The sequence below is a fragment of the Homarus americanus genome, unplaced genomic scaffold, assembly GCF_018991925.1.
Source record: "Homarus americanus isolate GMGI-L3 unplaced genomic scaffold, GMGI_Hamer_2.0 scaffold20465, whole genome shotgun sequence".
NCBI classification, from domain to species: domain Eukaryota; kingdom Metazoa; phylum Arthropoda; class Malacostraca; order Decapoda; family Nephropidae; genus Homarus; species Homarus americanus.
The window spans coordinates 2,505,964-2,513,503 of NW_024756914.1; positions in this window are offsets into that span (position 1 = coordinate 2,505,964).

Consider the following 7,540-nt stretch of genomic DNA (forward strand, 5'->3'; position numbering starts at 1 on the left):
CAGGCAGTACTCGCAGTTGTCCTTTGCCATATTGCTGGTACTTTCACTATCACACGGCATGAGATGTTGTTGGTCAGAGAAAGAACTGCAACACTTTCTCTTGCTCAGAATCAAATTATTTCCACTGATAGCAGATGGTAACAACAGAGGGACAATGCTTTCCCTTCGTCTGTATCACTAAGCGGAGAAGGAAAAACAAAAATAGGATGTCTTTTTTTTACCAGTCTCTGGTAGCCAGAACAAGGATAATGCTCTTTTTTGTTCAGTACCATATACAGTAACTGTTCTTTCTAGTTATCACGAGACAAGAAAAGATGTCATCGAGAGCCAGGACACTGCCCTCTCTTGCTCTATGTGGCATTCTGTTGCCATTTCCACTGTCAGGAGGTGGGAGGAGATGGTAGTGAGATTTTGTGAGGTCCCCTGCGAGGACCAGATTCCAGGAGACGCGGGGAGGTGCGACACAGGTCAGACGACGTCCCAAACGGCACTGTGGGTTTTTATGATGCCCGGGAGTGTACTCGGTGTCCTCCCCACCATAAAGATGCTCACGATACCATTACGTCCCGGACACTAACCTGTCTCCATTTTTGCTTCCTTTATACGTTTAGTCATATACGATTCATTAAAATCTCCAATTATGGAAATATTTAAACACGGTTATTAGTTTTGTGTTGGATGTTGTGAGACCCCTGGCTGCGGCAAGGGCTGAGGGGGACTAGGAGCCTTTAAACCTCCACATATGTTGTCATATATTGTTGGAGGCGGCGGGGCAGCAGCATCCCGGCCACCCTGTAGTGCCCCCGCAGGTTAATTACGGGCATGGGGAGGCTAGTACCCTGGCCAGGCTTCCTGTACGCGCCGCCACGCAATCACATCCCGTTCAGTTTCGGTCGCCTTTGCCTTTGAAGCGTTATTTACAATGTTTAGTTTTCATTGATTTATAAATAAACGGTATTATATCATGCAAAACAGTATCACTCAATAATGGGATTTGGTCACGCTAGATAGACACTGACCAAGATTAGCTGGTGTCTCTCTGTAACAACTGGAGTACGACCTGCACTGTTGTTGACCCGTAACTAAACTAAATGGTTCGTGTAACTCCGGTACTCTCTAACTTTTTTTTTCTCGGTGAATTTTCGCTTGTGAGTTGTACAGTGTGAGGATACGAGTGTCTGCTGGGCCAATAGGGACCTTTTTTTTTGTGCGTAACGTCGTGTCAGTTATGCCGGGACGAGCAGTTCTCTGGTGCGACTGTTGTTTTTCGATACAGATACAGGTACACGTTCTTCTCCTCACTCTAACATTGGCTGTCAAAGGTACAATGTTTTAGTAACGAATATATAACTTAGCCAATACTTGTCCCAGTTCTAAATAATAGATATATTTGAGAGTTTCACAAAGCAGCAAACTATGACTTCTTTAGATAAGCTGTAGCTCATGTTCAAGTTGGCCGCCAATTTTACTGCTTGGGAAGCTAACAAAACAACCAGGTGTGTGTTTACCCCAATCAGTCCTAACCTGTTGTCCTCCTCAGGGTTAACATGAGTTTATTTCAGGATTAACTTGTACAATATTTTACGTATATTTCAAAGTGATTAAGTTATTAAATAGAGGGTTATTCTCATAGTTAATATTATTTTAAATTATTAGGTGAGTGTGTTAAATATTTTCTTCTCAGTTTAGAGGTCGAGTGACATTACGAGAGATCATACACGGTTTAGTTAATAAAAGGTACAGGCCAAAGGACATCACCCACCACCTTCATTCACATCTCCCACGTTGCAAGTCGTCATGAAAGGCGACACACACTCAGGTATTCCAACTCGGGGGTTAAATTCTAAAACTTACTAGAAACCCAAACTTGATGTGTTCACTCCCGTATACAACTGGGCCTTATGCCAACGGTGTCTGATGTGGCTATAGAGAATGACATTGAATTAGATGTTACTGTTATATTCTTAAAGACAAATTTTATAGTAGAACAAATCGTAAAGACTGTGTATTTCTCTTTCAATGATAAATATAAGGATTTGCTAAGGTTCCGCCATAAAGGATTGAAAGTTCCATTGCGTTCTGTTGTTACATTATTTAACACAATTATTATGCTGTGTTGAAGATCGAGAGTATAAAGCTTCATTATCTTATTTATATACGTGTTAAATGCTCTTATGACATGCTGAACTATTATGCTTGAAATTCCTATACCTATAATGCCTAGTTGTCAATCTGTAAAGGCGGGTTGGGGATAGGAAGGGCATCCAGCTGTATAATTTTTGGTTCCAATTTATTCGCTAGTGACCGTGACAAGTTGACATGAGGTAATTACAGGTAAGCTCAGGCAACCGTGGAACATAGCGGGAAAACGATTATTATTATTATTATTATTATTATTATTATTATTATTATTATTATTATTATTATTATTATTATTATTATTATTATTATTATTATTATTATTATTATTATTATTATTATTATTATTATTATTATTATTATTATTATTATTATTATTATTATTATTATTATTATTATTATTATTATTATTATCATCGACACAAATCCCAGTTGGTTCCTTTTCCAGTTTATTAATCCAGGGTTACTACGCCATTTAATTTACAAATCCACGGTGGCTTCTCTTTTAATTTACAAATTACGGGTGGCTCCCCCATTTTAATTTCAAGTTGCAAAGTTGCTTTCGTTCTAATTTACTCAGTGTTTTTATTTTTATTTTTTTTATTGATCGGTTTCATTGTCATTAGGATTATAGCGAGGTTGTGTAGTGTGCAGGTAGTGAGGCGTCTTGGTGGGGAGGGTCACACGCTGCGCTCCAGGTAATGAGAGATACTAATCACTAATCAGCGCCAGCGGCCACCAGAGGGACTGTACCTGAACCTGCATTCTCGGTGGTTCTTATCTAAATATTCTTTTTTTTTTCTTGAGGATATTAATATGCATCAAGTTTCCCTCCTTCCTTGAGTAACGATGTAAGGATGGAAGTAAAATATGTCATGGAAATTACTGGGATCTATTTTATCGTGGCGCGTTCTGTAGTGCCAAGTTAGGTATTGTACGAACCTTTTAAGGCTGAATCTGCACCCGGACTTAAAGGTTCGTAAATTAATATTTATCCACTGTAACTGAGAAGGAGAGAGAGGGAGAGAGAGAGAGAGAGTAGCTTAGTTGTTGAAGCGTCCAGGTGTAATTTTCGCACCATTTTAGCCGTCATCTCTGAGTTATATTCCCAGTTAATCACTATGATGTCCTTAGTTGTGAAAAATAACAACTTGCGGGCCTTTGAAAATTCTGATCTCATATTCTCAAAGGTTTGTAACTGATAACGAAACACTGTACTGTACCTACCTAACAGTATAACTCAAAATAACACCAACATAAAATTTCAGGATAATTTGGGTAATATTTGACGTTCACTGTAGGAGGGATTAGGATTTTAACATGGCTCCTACTAAAAATAACAGTGTGCGATAGAGGGTAAATGTTAAGTAGTCAATGGTACAGTTCAGTCTTTTTACGGTGTATATAGCGGTCGAGGCGATGACGTAGGTATCTGTTCTTAACGCCATCTATCGCCCGTGACAGAACAAAGAGAATCTTCGTCAGGGGTCACAGAGTCGGCATTCTGTATAACATTTCTTCGTCTTTTATATACGGTTCATATAAAAAGAAAAGAAAAAAAATGTCAGATTATAGTATGAATGTTTCTCTGGCTACTTTTTTTTTTTTACTTGTGGTTACCGAGTTTTGTTTTTAGGTTTTAATGGACAGTTATTTGGCGTAAAACAGCTGATGTTTGTTAATGGCTGGGAGTCTCGTGGCGTCTCTCTCTCTCTCTCTCTCTCTCTTTTATTCCTGTTATTTCTAACATATTTTTCCATTAAGTTATGTAGGCTGCTGTAACTAATAGCTACGATCTCGTTAATATAAATTTCTCCACGGGTTATGAGTGACCGTGAAGACAGACTTGATTATATAACCCGTAATATGATTTTCTGCCTCTAAAGTTAGTGTTCCTTGAAGTAGCCTCTGTGGTGGGTGGGAAGCTGCGTGACTGTGAGGTTCAGTAACTCTTAGTCCCTGGTATAAGGCTGTGGTACTATAAGGCTGTGGTACTATAAGGCTCTCTTTTTATCCCTCCCACTTTTCCCTCCTTCCCTCCCTCAATACTCCCTCCCTCCCACCTTTCCCTCCTTCCCTCCCTTAATACTGCCTCCCTCCCTCCCTTCTTCGTAGATGGGTGAGGCGGCTCCTACTTGGCCATGCAGAGCGCAGAATGAGTTTAATTAGTTATCCATTCATTGACCAGCAGCTCAGTGGCGGCGTCTGGTCTATGATGCCCAGATAAGATCGGATCAGGGAGGGAGGGGAGTGTGGATCAGGGAGGGAGGGGAGTGTGGATCAGGGAGGGAGGGGAGTGTAGATCATGCAGAGGAGTGTGGATCAGGGAGAGAGAGGGAGGGGATTAAGATACGAAAAAAGGGAGAAACAGAGGGAGATTAGCGATGGATGGTGGTCACGGGAGAGGTCAGGATTGCCCTCTTAATTCCTCGTTGTCTGTTGTTTATGTCTCATTGGTGTCCTGTTAAACACTCTCACCTTTCTTGTGTTTTATCGTATTAACGGAGATTGTGGAACGTATCGTAAGGTTTATTTTATTTTTTTTTTTTACATTTTCTATACGGTGAATCATTGTAAGGGTATCGTAAGAGCTTTTTTTGACATTGTATGATATTTTTTAACTGTGGATCGTAAATTATCGTAAGATTGTATTTCTAAGTCTAAAGCATGATTGAGGATCGTGGGGTTAAAGAAATGTCTGAACTATAAGAAACCTGAATCAATGAGCAAAATTTGATAATATAAAAGTAATCAATCAGTGAATTTGTATAAAAATGAAAACAGAAAATAAAAAAAAATAATTTCTCTCTTAAAAACAAACCCACCACACTCACGTACCCTGATCCAACCCCCGTCGCCTATTGGCTTTAATGAACGATCGTAACCCATACTTTAGCTGCCTCACATCCTGGCTATTAGTGTTGGCCTCTCACGTCAGAAAATGTGACAGCCACAGAGCAGACGAGTCACAGATAGCCACTAACAGCACTCTCTACCTCCTGTGAGCCTTCGTGATAAGCTGTCTAGATAATATGTTAATATTTTATAGTCATTTGTAACTTCCTCTTCTTCCGAGACATTTTTTATAATTTTTTACTTTAATTTTTCTTATTCTCGTCTATGACATTTATACTCCTGCACTATACATTCTGAAGACAAACAACAATTAATGGTGACTAAAAATCATTCATTATAAGTGCAAACAACACCATAACTAACCTAACCTAACCTATACATCTCGAATACAAAACATTGATGGAATAATGCTACCGCTTCTCTGGCCTTGTCTGCTCACCCTGGCTCCACCCCGCCTTCATAATTCATGGAACACGGTACAAAAATCACCATAAATCACCGTAGCCATAGTGGTTAAACTTTCATAAATCACAGGTTCATAAAAGTTAAATTAATCACAAGAGTCGGTGGGTCCACTTATTGCCAAAACACACAACACTTTAACAGTGAGCACGTCTGTGTTCCTCCTCCTCCTGGCTACCTATACACACACGTGGACTTGTAAACCACGTGGAAAAAAAGAAACTATCACTTAAGTGCAGATTACACAAAGATACAGTCAGAGAAAGCTAAGCACAAACACCACCGACAACAGTATTATTATTATTATTATTATTATTATTATTATTATTATTATTATTATTATTATTATTATTATTATTATTATTATTATTATTATTATTATTATTATTATTATTATTATTATTATTATTATTATTATTATTACAGTATTTAGTTATATTTTAATGACGAGAGGAAAGGATAACAAAAACATTACTTAACCCAACATTAAGGAGTTATTATAATTGTTTAAAGTCTAAAAAAAATATATATATACTAAACATCACTTGACTATAGATGTCAAGGGACTGATCATTGAGAGTCATATAATACACGTGTGTTAGAATCAATTAAACGAAAAAGTCGACCACAGAAGTGTTTACCAATAACCACCAAGGACTTAACTACCATCGTAACTGCCTGAAGGTGTAGTGAAGATTATTATTTGTGTTTTTTACCTCATTCCTGATCAACACTAGCACACTACATAACCTTCCATTTTAAAATAGTGACAAGTTACTTTATCACATAATATCATCACTTGGTTTGTCCCTCATGGCGAGTCTTCATCCCTGACAAATTGAGAGTTAATGTAGTGTTTACTTCTGCATATTGATAAGGAGTATTTCTTTGTATTTTAGGACTTAGGCGTTGCCCTACTGTACATTCATGGCAATTTGGAAACTGATGAATTGCTCCCCCCCCCCCTTATTTTTTCTTCACTTTAGGACGCTGGTTTAGTTGTGAATGGCTGGGCACCTCCCTCTCCTAGTAAGGACGGTGGGTAGTACGTAGTGTTTGTAGCTTATTTTGACTCAGGGGGCGGCCTAATGGACACCGAAAGTCTTTGATGTTAATAATATTACTCCTTGATACTGACAGACACTCACACGACATTTAATACAAAGCTTTAAAGATAATAATATACTGTATTTATTAAAGTTTATTGTGCGAGTTTCAAAGCTTAATTTTTATTTAGAGAAGGGGGATAATATTGCTACTGTTATGCCCGGAAGGTTGATATATACAGCAATAGTTAGTGGTATAGTATCAGTAGTATTTTCCTTATATTGGTCAGGAGGAGACTTACACCCATAAAGGTTTTAACGTTGGATCAGGAATTAGGTATAACTCCGTCGTGTCTATACAAGATCTTGGCAGTAATCTCACTTCCTGGTTTTCTGTTATGGAATTTGACCTTAGACTAGCTTATTTCACCCATTGTAACCTAACCTAACCTAACCTAACCTAACCTAAGAGCATATTGGCTTCATTGCTCATAGAGAGTTTCCTTGCGTCTTTTTTTTAGCTCAGGTACGAGATATAACTCAGTCACCACCATTTAATTCCCACCTCATAAAATAATCTTTACATCTGATCATCGAGGATTATACTTTATGCTTTGAGAATTATCATAAGTGACAGATCAATAAGTCCTAATGCTTGTGCAGGAGTATTGTCTAGTTATTGATCTTATACAGGGGAGAATATAAAGAATAAATAGAATATATCAAATATTTTGTTTTTTCTTAGTGTCGGAACCTAACGCATTATGTGGTAAATTACTTGAGTTAAAAGTAAAGACGATCTTGTCAGTATAATCGGAACAAACAGTAGCTTGAGTGGCACGCACCCATCAATGTAAATATGTTACCCTGTTAAAAAGACGAAAACAAAAAATCATGGTGAATAAAATTGTATACTCTCAGCGCATGCGTGGGTCGGGTCCGCGTAGGTAGGAATAATTGTAAGGTTTGTTGAGGCGTTGGTGTGGCCGAGGGAATATGGATGTTGGTGGGCTAGTGTCTGGGGCCCAGCAGACGTG